This window comes from Pan troglodytes, chromosome 12 (genome assembly GCF_028858775.2).
Source record: "Pan troglodytes isolate AG18354 chromosome 12, NHGRI_mPanTro3-v2.0_pri, whole genome shotgun sequence".
Classification (NCBI taxonomy): Eukaryota; Metazoa; Chordata; class Mammalia; order Primates; family Hominidae; genus Pan; species Pan troglodytes.
In genome coordinates this window covers 57,685,930-57,698,782 of record NC_072410.2, presented here as the reverse complement: position 1 = coordinate 57,698,782, position 12,853 = coordinate 57,685,930, and the positions used below count along the sequence as shown (strand labels likewise).

The following is a 12,853-nucleotide window of genomic DNA, read 5'->3' as shown; positions in this document are numbered from 1 at the left end:
GAAATTCTCTCAGCTAATTACACCTTGGTCATCTAGAGCAACGGTCAGCAAACTATGGCTCACAGGCCAAAGCCAGCCCACTGCCTGTTTCTGTACGGCCCGTGGGTAGTGCCCCAGCACATTAGCAGCATGAGCCACAGAGGCCAAGCGTGGGTGTTTTCCTCCACCCCTGTCAGGGCTGACTTGCCCATGAGGCACAGGACTCGCAGGACCTGAGGCCCACAATGCTTTTAGGGGCCCACAAAATTTTCTTTATTATTATTATTTTTTTGAAACAAGGTGTCGCTCTGTTGCCCAGGCTGGAGTACGGTAGCGTGATCACAGCTCACTGCAGCCTCCACCTTCTGGGCTAAAGCGATTGTCCCACCTTAGCCTCCCAAAGTGCTGAGATTACAGGCATGAGCCGCTGCTCCAGCCCTACAAAAATATTTTCATTTGCTTTTAAATCAGAAAAATGTCCCCAGGACATTGGGATGACATACGTGAACAGGTGCCTTGACACTCATAGCAGGGACGCATGGATGATTTTCCTATTATTATTTTTGGTCTGCAACAAAATGAGGTACTGAAATTCTGGCAAGTCTTTGCCGAGCCCTAGGATGACTTGGGCTTGTAGGGCTCCCCAGGGGAGCAGCCCCCATTAGCAGAACCTCCCCCCACACCCCACACCCCACACCCCTACACACAGAGAAAGTGGGCATAGCAGGGTCTCTTCCTCAATAAAGTGCTAGCTGAGGAGTCACTTGTCCAGGAATCCCTGATCTCACCCATTTCCACTTCACTAAAGCACACTGAAAAGCATTAGCCTGATACATACAAGATACCTGATGTATACATATCCATGGAGATTTAAGAAAGAAAGCAACCATCAACTGCTAAAATACTTCCCTGGAAGCTCAGCTCTTCCATCAAAACCCAAATCCAGTCTGTCCCTAAGAGTGAGAGTCAAGTACAAAAGCACACCCATTTTTAGTAAATCCGTGGCCTGCTGGGAACGTGAGTCATTGCCCCTGGGTACCCAGCACCACTTTATAAATATAGAAGATAGTATGAAGTGACAAATGGATGAAGAACTTTAAAAATCTTTAGAGGACTGAATCGTTATCATTCCTTATTTCTAATGTTTTACTGTAGCGTTTTCCTTCAGATAAAATTCCCTGTGTTCCACAGTAGGCCGCATGATGGGAGCAGGACCATGAGAGAGTGAGCCGGATGCGCTCTGGGGCTGACTTGGTAGTAGCCGTGTGTCCTTGGGCCGGCCACTTCCCCTTCCTGGCCTTGTTTTCCTCATCTGTGAACTGTGGGGTTGGACTAGATGGTCCCTGAGTTCTAAGTCTCTTCTACTCCACTGCTGATAGAATGTGAAGGAAAATTGGAAAGGAAGACTTTCCAAGAGGGACAGCAGACCAGGAATAAGAGTCCACAGTGGCACTTTTCTTGCCTGTGGTTCCCAATCTGGATGCATATTACACTACTCTGGGAACCCTGAAAAATCCCATGCCCAGGCCATACCCGAAAGCAAATAACCAAAATTTCTGGGGGTGGGACCCAAGCACCAGTATTTTCAAAGCTGCCCAGGGGTTTCAGCCAAGGCTGACAACTGCCGGGTGAGCAGCACTGTGGGCAGCCTAGGAATTCTGCATTTAACAAGCTCCTGGCAAATACTTGGGCATGTGAGTGTTTGAGAATCACAGACCTAGTACCCTCAGCATCTGTGGGCACCCTGGTTCATGGTCTTTTCTGGAAAACTCCATTCTAGGTAATTTCCCAAAAGCCTCTAACTACAGTGGCCATGGATGACCTCATTTGAGGGGAAATCTACTCTTGTTTACACCCTGTCAGCCAAGGAGATGATCTTTCCCCAGACAAAACTGAAATGCAGGCCAGGCATAGTGGCTCACGCCTGTAATCCCAGCACTTTGGGAGGCTGAGGCAGGTGGATCACCTGAGGTCAGGAGTTCAAGGCCAGCCTGACCAACATGGTGAAACCCCATCTCTACAAAAATTAGCCAGGTGTGGTGGCGCACGCTTGTAGTCCCAGCTACTCAGGAGGCTGAGACAGGAGAATTGCTTGAACCCAGGAGGCAGAGGTTGCAGTGAGCTGAGATCACACCATTGCACTCCAGCCTGGGCAATAGAGCGAGACTCTGTAAGTGCCTCTATTGGTGTCTTGCAATACAATGTCTCAAAAACAAAAAACAAACAAAAAAACTGCAATGCAATTCATACTCTGGTTGTTGTAACATGGACAATTACAGAATCATCATTTCCATTTTTCATCTTGCTGACTACCTGTGGTTCCATTAAGAATCAAGAATTCTTTTTTTTTTTTTTTTTTGAGATGGAGTCTCGCTCTGTTGCCCAGGATGGAGTGGAGTGGCTCGATCTCAGCTCACTGCAACCTCCGCCTCCCAGGTTCAAGCAATTCTTTTGCCTCAGCCTCCTGAGTAGCTGTAACAACAGGCGTGCACCACCACACCCAGCTAATTTTTCTATTTTTAGTAGAGAAGAGGTTTCACCATATTGGCCAGGCTGGTCTCAAACTCCGGACCTCATGATATGCCCGCCTTGGCCTCCCAAAGTGCTGGGATTACAGGTGTGACCCACCAAGCCTGGCCAAGAATCAAGAATTCTTTAAGAAGAGACAGTCTTTGAATGGGAAGCTGGCCTCCAGCCACAAATGCTACTTACTACAAAAACCCACGAGGTTACTTATTTGAAAGCCTCAGACAATGCCTGTGGAAAGAGGAAGAAAAGCCACATTCACAAGGATAAATAGGGCAGAGTAGAAACCCTATCCACTGGTTCTCAATGTTGAAAGCTCATTAGATTCATCCACGCTAAAAAAAAAAAAAAAAAAAAAACCAACCCACCAGCACTCCACCCACAAAGATTCTGATTAAAATGGTTTGGGTTTGTGCCTGAATACTGGGATTTTCTTTTCTTTTTAAATTTTTATAAAGGGGAAAGTGGCCTGGTATGGTGGCTCGCTCCTGTAATCCCAGCACTTTGGGAGGCCAAGGCAGTAGAATCACTTGAGCCCAGGCGTTCGAGACTAGCCTGGGTAACATAGTGAGACTCTATCTCTACAAAAAAATTTTAAAAATTAGCCAGGTGTGGTGGCACGTGCCTGTGGTCTCAGCTACTCGGGAGGCTGAGGTGGGATGATCATTTGAACCCAGGAGGTTAAGGCTGCAGTGACCCACGTTCATGCTGCTGCACTTCAGCCTAGGAAACAGTGAGACCTTGTCTTAAAAAAGCCAATACACCACTAGGGTCAGTAAGGTGAGTGGAATCCTGGGGTCCTCCAAACTTCCCTGGCCTTCTCCCCACTTTCCTCTTTATTTTTGTTTTGTTTTTTGCCATATATTGGCATTTTTAAAAAGAGCCCAGGCCGTGTGCAGTGGCTCACACCTGTAATCCCAGCACTTTGAGAGGCTGAGGCAGGCGGATCACCTGAGGTCAGGAGTTCAAGACCAGCCTGGCCAACATGGTGAAGCCCCACCTCTACTAAAGATAAAAAAAAAAAAATTAGCCAGGCATGGTGGCACTCGCCTGTAATCCCAGCTACTCAGGAGGCTGAGGCAGGAAAATCGCTTGAACCCTGGAGGCAGAGGTTGCAGTGAGCTGAGATTGCGCCACTGCGCTCCAGCCTGGGCAAGAGAGAGACTCCGTCTCTAAATAAATAAATAAATAAATATTTTTTAAAAGAGCCCAGGCGATTCTATAGTAACACACAAACAAGGCTGCAAATCCTGGACTGGCCGCTTCACGTCCCTTTCTTAGCACAGGTGCCTTCTCTTCCTAGTTAGTGCTATTTACATGAAGCATTTCCAGGTGACTTTCAACTTCCCTATATTCAAACGTCCTGCCATCTGCTCTTTTGCATAATAAAAGTACATATGCCACACTGAGTATTGTTCTGTGTAAAGCTGATGGTGCTGTTCACATCAGAAATTGCAGCACTGAAGAACAGAGTTCATGCAGATTTTTACAACATGCATCAGCTACAGTGAGTATTCTTGCATGCTTTTGGCCAATGCAAGCTCTCATGGCACGCCGTACTGTAAGCTCCAGGTCGGTGTGCATTTCTGTTTTGTTCCTGCATTTCAAGCCATGAGAATTGACATGTTTTCTTCCCCAAGGCATTTGTTTGTTGATGGTACCAGCTGTCAAAAACCAAGCAAGTGGCAGTGCTAGAGGTGCCACAAAAGTGCGAAGGAAGTGTCAGGCTGGATGTCAAAATGAACACCTTGGAGAACTGGATGATGGAACAGATGGTAAAAATCAGCTAAACATCAGAGAAAATGGAGGAAGAGGTCAAAACTGTGAACAGGAACTAGAAGAAAGTGTAGCAGAAAAAGACTTGTCACAAACTTCGAGAGATTTGGAGAAAATGATGTCAAAACACATCTTCCTCAAGCCCATGCTGAGTATCTCTGATTTGGTTAATTTCTTGGTAAGTGTTCCAAGTACAGACAACAAAGCAGAAAAGCACTGATTACAGGGAAGAATTAAAGAATGTACAGAATTTCTGGGACGTATAGGGAAACAGGTGGGTGGCTAATAGCCAGGAACAATGTAGTTAAGAGTGCTGAGTTTCCACAGCAGGTGCTTGCCCACACCTGTGACATTAGGAACCGGGCAGTGGAGCCTCCCTCAGAGCTACCCCAATCAGATCTCCCAGAAAGCTCTACCCCATACGGCCCATGCCCACCTTCCCAGCTGCAGCTTCTGAGTTTCACACAGGTGCTCTGCTTGGCAGACCTGCAAGGAAGTCTGAAAAAGCAGTTTGTGGTTTTCCGTCTGTGCAGCTCAGGAAGGTACACCTGATGGGAGTTAGCTGGGCTTTGGCTAGCCAACCTGCAGGGTCTGGAACTGCTTCTGTTGGCAGGACGCATCCCCCTATTCCAGACAAGCTCTGGATTCCCCTAAGTGCCTATTACATGACAAAGGCAGGCTTTGTGAATGAACGAATACATCAAACCCTCTCATGGTGCTGCTGCCTACCAGCCAGTGGGTCTGTTTCTGTGCTGCCACCAACTTTGTTGAGCATTATTTGTCTTACAGCTATTTTGAGTATTTTATTGCACTGCCTTTGTTCTTTTATTCCACCCCTCTTCCTCTCTCTCTAAGTGAAAGAAGTGAAGTAATGATATTTGTGATAAGAAGTGTAGGTCTCATACATTTTATGAAACTGAAACAACTAAAATTACCAGTAGTATCCGAAGCAGCCTATCTATATCCTCAATGAGACCTCAGTGGGAAAAAAGATCTACTGCCTCTTCACCTGTAAATAACACGTGAAACTGCTAAGACCGTGTTATTGAAGAATGTGGCTAGTGGGCAAAGTGCCATTTGGAATTTTATAGTCGTCATTATCTTTCTGGGAGTGGAACCTCCCTTATAACGTGGAAGGCTATTTTCAACTTTTGCATGTTTTTACTTGGATGCCTTTTCCAGACTCTGTTAACGTTTAGAATTGGGTTTCACTCTACAGAGAAAGAGAAGCAGGAGGACAGGTGTAGAGGGGAGGAGAGGGAGGACCGTGGGTCGCAGATTGGGCCTATTCCCCTGCACTCACCACTTTGTCTGTCACTGCCAGCCCGCTCCCCCCTTTTCAGATAGCAACACCAGGCCAGGGGTGACAGCCCAGGAAGGTGGCATCCACAGCCTTCAGCCCTCTGTCCTTGTCATTCACTCCTACCAGTCCTCAGCCCTCTTATCTGTCTGGGAGTGAGACGAAGGGCAGCTGGAAGCGGGAGGAAAGGTCCTCTCCTCTCCACTACAGTGACAAGAGGTTTGGAGGAGCTTCTGGGTGAGGCTTAGGGGGTGACCCTCCTGTGCAGAGCGGCATGGGCTACAAAAGAGTGGATGTTTGTCCTGTGTGTGGGTCCCTCCTGGGGGCTAAAATGAAATCTCCTTTCATTTTCTCATATCATGTCATCTCCGACTTACAAACCTACTTTCCTGTGCCATTTCTATCTAAGACAACAGTCGCTTCTAACAGAGCCAGAGTCCTACATTACTGAGGAAACCACCACCATATCCCATGCATGAAAGGGCCGGCCTGTTGTGAATAACAAACTAGTGGCCTTAGAGCTACATTTAAAGACAGAAAGGTTGGGGGGGGGGTGGGGGGAGTGGGGAGAGAGAGAGAGAGAGAGGCCGGGCACAGTGGCTCACGTCTGTAATCCCAACACTTTGGGAGGCTGAGGGGGGCAGATCGCTTGAGGTCAGGAGTTCAAAACCAGCCTGGCCAACATGGCAAACCCCGTCTCTACTAAAAATACCAAAAAAAAAAAAAAAAAAAAAATTACCCAGGCATGGTGGTGCACGCCTGTAATCCCAGCTACTTGGGAGGCTGAGGCACGAGAATCGCTTGAACCTGGGAGGAGGAGGTTGCAGTGAGGCTGAGATCGCACCACTGCACTCCAGCCTGAGCAACAGAGTGAGACTCTGTCTCAAACAAACAAACAAGCAAAAAAAAAAAAAAAAGAGAGAGAGAGAAATGGCTTGGAAGTTCTCCAAATAACAAAAGGTGTTTTAATGCGGTGGGAGTGGGGGCTATGGAGTAATTATTGGAGCTAGGGGGCCACCCTGTGGCTAAGTATCAAAAAATAAAGTTCAGAGTTTTTTTCCCCAAACCCATCTGCAATTAATCTTTTCACCCAGAGAGGCAGAAAGGAATACCAGGCCAAAATCTGTCAAATTTCTCCTCAGAATGGCCAGTTGGCCTAGAATCATTAAGCCAAAGTGTATGCCTGACCAGCATCACCTAGAAACCTGTTAGAAATGTAAATTTTTCTGGAGGTAAGGCCCAGCCATCTGAGTTTTAACAAGCCCTGCAGATGATTCTGATACCAGGTAAAGTCTGAGAACCACGGGTTTACACCAGTTGGTAAAAGAGCATCTCTCTGGGCAGGGCTAGCATATAGCTGGTACTAACTGTAATTGATTATAATTATCATAAAATTCATTAATTCACTTAGCAACCATTGTATTCCATTCATACAAGAAATATTTATTTATTTATTTATTTATTTATTTATTTATTTTTTGAGACAGAGTTTCACTCTTGTTGCCCAGGCTGGAGTGCAATGGTGCGATCTTGGCTCACTGCAACCTCTGCCTCTCGGATTCAAGCAATTCTCCTGCCTCAGCCTCCTGAGTAACTGGGATTATGGGCACCAGCCACCAGGCCCAGCTAATTTTTGTATTTTTAATAGAGACAGGGTTTCACCACGTTGGCCAGGCTGGTCTCTAACTCCTGACCTCAGGTGATCCACCTGCCTCAGCCTCCCAAAATGCTAGGATTACAGGCGTGAGCCACCACACCCAGCCAAGAAATATTTCTTGTGTGTTTAAAGAGCAGAAAGAAGGCTTATGTGACGGGTAGAGTGGCTGAGGGGAGCATGCAGGAATAAGTCCTGAGAGGTAGGAAGGGCCAGAGGGCATGATGAGGACTTGTGTATCACAAGAGCCACTGGAAGATACTGAGCAGGAAGAGATGTGATGAGACCGTCTACTTATAAACAGTTGCTCCAGCTACTGGATACAGAACAGACAGTGATGGAAGCACGAGATCAGCTAAGAGGCTAATAAAAAGAGAGTGGTGACTTGGATCGGGGTGTAGCAGTGGAAGTATTGAGATGGCTGGATTCTGGATAGATTCTGAAGGCAGAGCTAACAGGATTTACAGACAGATAGGATGTGAGATGAGGCCCAGAGGAACCTAGGATGACTCCAAGGTTTTATGCCTGAGCAAAACTCTATTTAGTGAGAAATAATTAACTGCCCACTAAGGATGCACTTAAGATGTATCTCATAGTTCAACTTCAGTAGTTTTTGTAACATAGTTAAAATGTGTCAGTAGGAAAGACCAATAAAATTAAGATTATGGGTCAATTTTGCTTCCACCCAATTTACCTGTTTCTGTGTTTTAAATATGTCACCTTCGTTTATAAAAATGTGCTTGTATTTCAGCAAATAGCTTTGAATTTCATAAACAATCCTTTTTTTTCTTTTTTTTTTTTTTGAGATGGAGTCTCGCTCTGTCACCCAGGCTGGAGTGCAGTGGCATAATCTCGGCTCACTGCAATCTCTGCCTCCCAGATTCAAGCAATTCTCCTGCCTCAGCCTCCCAAGTAGCTGGGTTTACAGGCATGCACCACCATGCCTGGCTATTTTTTGTATTTTTAGTAGAGACGGGGTTTGCCATTGTTGGCCAGGCTGCTCTCAAACTCCTGACCTCAGGTGATCCACTCACACCCCTCACCTCAGCCTCCCAAAGTGCTAGGATTACAGGCGTGAGCCACTGTGCCTGGCCTCGACAATACTTTTATATCCTGGTATACTACAGTGAAGGTAGGGGTTGTACTTAAGGTAATCAAGGGCTATTGTCTTTTAAATTGATATATAATAGTTGTACATGTATGGGGGGTAAGTAGTCTTCATTATAGAAGTAGAAATAGGTCTTCTTTATCAATTTGCTACTTTTATTCTTCCTGTGGTACAAATTAGCAGCAATTATGTGTGCCTGCAAAGACATATTTTCATGTATAATAGAGCCATACACCCCGCTTAATTCAGCAGCCAAGATCCCTGACAACCTCAACCATTTGGAACTCAGGTATGATTTCCCAAACTATACTCAGGAGCTTAAGGGATGTGTCTAAAATTAAAGTTAATGAGTTAACAAGCTTAATTATTTTGTTTCCTCTGGCAAACTTCCAGTCTTCCTGGGTTTAATCCAATAGAAGAAATGGTTATTGAGTGCCTACTTGTACAGGGCACCGTGTTAGGCTGTGAGAGGGGTACAGGGAGAGCTGAGAACAGATCATAATTCCATGGGAAGAGAGGAAGCAGACATGCTGACCGCAGCAAGATGGAAGGAAACAGAATGATCGCCAGCTAGAAAAGAATAAAAGCCTCTGAGCTCTCGAATTAGCACTAATAACACCAGAAAATCAAATAGCCCCCAAGGCTGGAGTACAGCCACGACAGTGCCTGGGGTTTCATAACAATGACTGAGTCGGAAAATTAAAAGAACAGAAAAAGTTAAGATGTTACTAACTCAATTTCCTATGGCACAGAATGATATCAGACATTTTAGAAAAAAGTCTAATCAAAACAATTGGCATTTAATTTCAAGGGGTCATTTTAAATTGCCTGAATAATTACTTACATCCAGACTATCTTCTTTTTTTTTCTTTTTGAGACAAAGTCTCGCTCTTGTCCCCCAGTCTGGAATGCAATGGCGCGATCTTGGCTCACTGCAACCTCTGCCTCCCAGGTTCAAGTGATTCTCCTGCCTCAGCCTCCCGAGTAGCTGGGATTATAGGCACTCACCATCACACGCAGCTAATTTTTTGTATTTTTAGTAGAGACAGGGTTTCACCATGTTGGCCGGGCTGGTCTCAAACTCCTGACTTTAAGTGATCTGCCCGCCTCAGCCACCCAAAGTGCTGGGATTACCGGCATGAGCCACCGTGCCCAGCCCAGTGAATAATCTTTTAAGATAGAGGGAGAAAACTGATAAATTTTATATATTCATTATTCATATATATATATATCTATATCTCTAGTTAGCATAGAGGCAGAGAAATAATTTACACCAGTAAATGAGTAGACATCAGTATACCAGAATACTCACAGCCCTGTCTGGTTCATAAACAAGGGTTGCAGAGAAGTTTCCAACAGAGGGCTTATCAAGTAGGCAAAAAACTTAAATACACACGAAGTAACTTGAAAACCATTTTTTTTTTTTTTTGAGACAGTCTCTCTCTGTCACTCAGGCTGGAGTGCAGTGGTGCAATCTCTGCTCACTCTAACCTCCTGGGTTCAAGCGATTCTCCTGCTTCAGCCTCCTGAGTAGCTGGGATTACAGGCACGTGCCATCACGCCCGGCTAATTTTTGTATTTTTAGTAGAGGTGGGGTTTCACCATGTTGGCCAGGCTGGTCTCGAACTCCTAACCTCGAATGATCCACCTGCCTCAGCCTCTCAAAATGCTGGGATTACAGGCAAGAGCCACAGTACCCAGCCTTGAAAACCATTTTTAAAAGCTGTCTAATACGTGGGGGGAGAAAACTGTATAGATTAACAATATAAATGATAACTTGGAATAAATGAGAAATCAAAGCAGGCATATCACGAAACTCATTTTGGGGTTGTAAATTCTTTGGGCACAAAACCATACTCCATCTTTGTCCATTTGTTGCTGTTCTTTCTTTTATGTGTATGGTGTTTTATAGCAGAATCTCTTTCTGCCTGCCATCTACTGCGGCTGGTCCCTACCCTGGGGTGGGTGGAACAGGTTCTAGAGAAAGGGAAATGACTGGGGGGCTGGGATGGCACCCCAGAAGGCATCTGCCCCAGGCCTTAAAATTCTTTGGATTCTAGTTATTCACATGCTTCTTTTCTCCATTCTTGTAGGCTGCTAGCAAGTTTAGGCAGGCCCTAGCATACCCATCCCTGTGTGCTCCCCCAACCTCAGCCTAGCTAATGAACCAGGTAAGCATCTGACTCAAAGGAAGCCAATTAAACTTCTGTTGGAATTTGCCTTTTAGACCCAGAGATGCTGGGTGGCCTCTGGCCGCTGACCTCCTGATTGCCATCCCTCCCCCATCACCACAACTCAATAATCAAACCAGCAACTGAGGAGTTACTCTACACTCTTCTTTACCTCCCAACCACCCCGTTCCAGCTGCTAATCATCATGCTGATTCTACCTGTAAAATACAGCTCGATTTGTCTGGTTTTCTCCATCTCCACAGCTGGCACCCTCTCTACGTCTCTGCCATCTGTCACCTAGACAACACAGCATCTTCCAAATGAGTGCCTCTATTTCCAGGGTGATCTTAAAACAGAAATCAGATTTTCACCCCTGCTGAATATCCTTCAGGGTCTCTTCTCTGCACCCAGCTGGAATCCAAACACTGGTCCAGGAAGCCCCGCCTGCCTCTCCTGCCTCACCCAGATGGCTCTACCCTTTGCCCACCTCACTTCAGCCACAGTGGCCTCATCTAAGTGCCTCCACATTTGGTATCTATTCATTCTCTAGCCAGTGCACCTCAGAATGCCTGGAATTCAGCTGGGCATGGTGGCCCATTCCTGTAATTCCAGCACTTTGTGAGGCCAAGGTGGGTGGATCACTTGAGGTCAGGAGTTCGAGACCAGCCTGACCAACATAGGGAACCCCCGTCTCTACCGAAAATACAAAAATTAGTTGGGCATAGTGGTGCGTGCCTGTAATCCCAGCCACTCTGGAGGCTGAGGTAGGAGAATTGCTTGAACCTGGAGGTGGAGGTTGCAGTGAGCCAAGATTGTGCCACTGCACTCCAGCCTGGGCGACACAGCAAGATTCTGTCTCAAACAAACAAACAAACAAACAAATAAAAAGAATGCCTGGAATTCCTGTCCTTTCCCATCACTTGTTGTCTCTTTCTCATCTTTCCAGCCTCAGCTTAAATGTCACCTCCTCAGGGGAGCCTTCCCTGGTCACATGATCTTTAATAGGTCACCCATGTTTTTCTTCCCTCAGCACCTCATTTGTTTCCTTCCCAGTACTTAATGTAATAGATCATTATTCTTTGTGTATTTAATTGTCTCCCCATGGTGGGTGCAGTGGCTCATGCCTGTAATCCCAGTACTTTGGGAGGCTGAGGCAGGAGGATTACTTGTGTCCAGGAGTTTGAGACCAGCCTGGGCAACATAGTGAGATCCTGTCTCTATAAAAAAAATTACAAATTAGCCAAGTGTGGTGGTGCAGACCTGCAGTCCCAGTTACTCGGGAGGCTAAGGCGGGAGGATCACTTGAGCCTGGGAGGTCGAGGCTAAAGTGAGCTGAGATGGTGCCACTGAACTCCAGCTTGGGTGTCAGAGTGAGACCCTAAAAAAGAAAAAGTTAAATTAAATAATTGTTTCCCCAACTACACTATAATCTCCATCTTGGGAACTACACCATCTTGTTGGCCATCATGTTGTATCCTCTTGGGGGAATAAGGACAAGCTTCAAAGAAAGAGATGGCACTTGGGAAGAAGGTGCTGAATTTTCTCCTTCTTCCAGTTAGCACTGCTGCATCTTGATTCTGTTCTGGGGGAACCACCCTTTGCCTATTTCAGTCATGGGGTTTGGCTTGAAATGACCCACCCTTGGCACCAAGAAAGTCTCTTATTAGTTTAGGCAGATTACAACTGAGGCCAAAAATAATCAAGATGTTTGCTGGGGCCAGGCACAGTGGCTCACGCCTGTAATCCCAGCACTTCGAGAGGCTGAGATGGGCAGATCACTTGAGGTCAGGAGTTCAAAACCAGCCTGGCCAACATGGTGAAATCCCGTCTCTACTAATAATAGAAAAAAATCAGCTGGGCGTGGTGGCGTGCACCTGTAATCCCAGCTACTCAGGAGACTGAGGCAGGAAAATGGCTTGAACCTGGAGGGGGAGGTTGCAGAGAGCTGAGATCACACCACTGCACTCCAGCCTGGACGACAGAGCAAGGCTCCGTCTCAAAAAAATAAAATAAAATAAAAAAGAATTTAAAAGTTGTTTGCCGGGCAAGAAGCGTACTCTCTTTCCTGTTAAAATGGCCACAAAAGAGAACCTCTTTCTCCCGCCTTTCTACCACTGAGCAGTGTAGTGTGAAGATGTGTGATTCGGGATTGCTATATCAGTCAAGGTCCCAGCAGGAAGCAGATGGCACACTCAAACTGGACAATTTGAGGAGCAATTAGTAAGTGGACTGTTGGCGGTGCACACCTGTAATCCCAGCTACTTAGGAGGCTGAGGCGGGAGGATCTCTTGAACCCAGGAGTTCGAGGCCACAGTGAACTATGATCTCCAGCCTGGGTG

At 46.1% G+C, this 12,853-nt stretch overlaps 1 long non-coding RNA gene across 1 annotated transcript; it reads left to right on the top strand.

The window, feature by feature from the left end:
• The first annotated feature begins 3,926 nt into the window (after positions 1 to 3,926).
• LOC134807895 (uncharacterized) lies at positions 3,927 to 11,433 on the top strand. The gene is made up of 3 exons (XR_010149425.1): positions 3,927 to 4,012; positions 4,146 to 4,459; positions 10,571 to 11,433. It is a non-coding gene; the product is annotated as an uncharacterized LOC134807895 (long non-coding RNA).
• The last annotated feature ends 1,420 nt before the right edge of the window (positions 11,434 to 12,853 follow it).